Genomic DNA, 917 nt, shown 5'->3' with positions numbered 1-917 from the left:
CCCCCCCCCCCCCCTTTTTTTGGATTTTTAATTATTGTAAACATAGTATTATCTGATTTTATGGAGTTCGTGACCCTTGTATGCAATCTAGGATAAAGCATTATTGGTTTTTGGAGAAAGTTTTCCTTTTCCATGGGGAAAGGAAACACCCACGTATCCCAGTCATTATTACTTTCCCAAATAGGACGAATGTCCAAAAATTCCCTCCCCCTTCTTTTTCCCAGGAAAATGGTCACCTATGGTGAACAGGTGAAGCGAAACGGCCTCCTTGTTTCCTGGTAAAAATTGTCATTTTCAATTTTGTCTCTCATGGTAATGTTCTTTCATGAAGACCATAACCGGTCTTGCTCACGGTTTTATTAAGATACAAATTTGAGAAGCATGTCTTTCGAGCAAATGTTCTGGATTAGTATGGATGTTATTCTTTACACTGAAACCTCATCTAATGGGTGTTCCCGAGTCTCTTTTTTGTGCTGCAGCATGCTATTTAACACTGCTATTTGCAGTTTCAGTCTTGCATGGATTAGAAGTTAAATAGGCTAAAAACTGATTGGTATTGTTAAAAATGGGAGGACATTACTTTGTTACATATTGCCCAGCCATTTCTTCAAGATTTTAGGTGGAAACTACGTATCCCTCTTCCCATGGCAATAAGAATCTCTGAATATAAATACATTGGTGCTATGCAGATCGCAGCTACAGCCAAGTTTGTGGGCAGATAACTTCATTGCGCTTGGGACCAACAATTCCTGGCGGGGGACGCTGATTTAAAGAGGCAGAAATCAAGTTCAAATTCGTTATCAACCCTCAGGTCTTACCGTCATATGGTTCACAGTCTAAGAACAGGGTTTATCACTATTTTTTTAGCTGCCTTTTTTCGTGTGCCTCCCCCCCCCCCCCCCCCCCCCCCCCCCCCC

The 917-nt window shown here is 41.7% G+C and overlaps 1 protein-coding gene across 2 annotated transcripts in view; it reads left to right on the top strand.

The window, feature by feature from the left end:
* Positions 1–911, top strand: part of LOC122069686 (transcription factor 25) — a 27,702-nt gene extending 26,791 nt beyond the window's left edge. For both annotated transcript variants that reach the window (XM_042633753.1, XM_042633752.1), the window contains exon 5: positions 690–911. The gene's annotated coding sequence lies outside the window, so the exon portion shown is untranslated. The remainder of the gene's footprint in view (positions 1–689) is intronic.
* The last annotated feature ends 6 nt before the right edge of the window (positions 912–917 follow it).

This window comes from Macadamia integrifolia, unplaced genomic scaffold (genome assembly GCF_013358625.1).
Source record: "Macadamia integrifolia cultivar HAES 741 unplaced genomic scaffold, SCU_Mint_v3 scaffold69, whole genome shotgun sequence".
Classification (NCBI taxonomy): Eukaryota; Viridiplantae; Streptophyta; class Magnoliopsida; order Proteales; family Proteaceae; genus Macadamia; species Macadamia integrifolia.
This window is presented reverse-complemented; position numbering and strand designations above follow the sequence as displayed.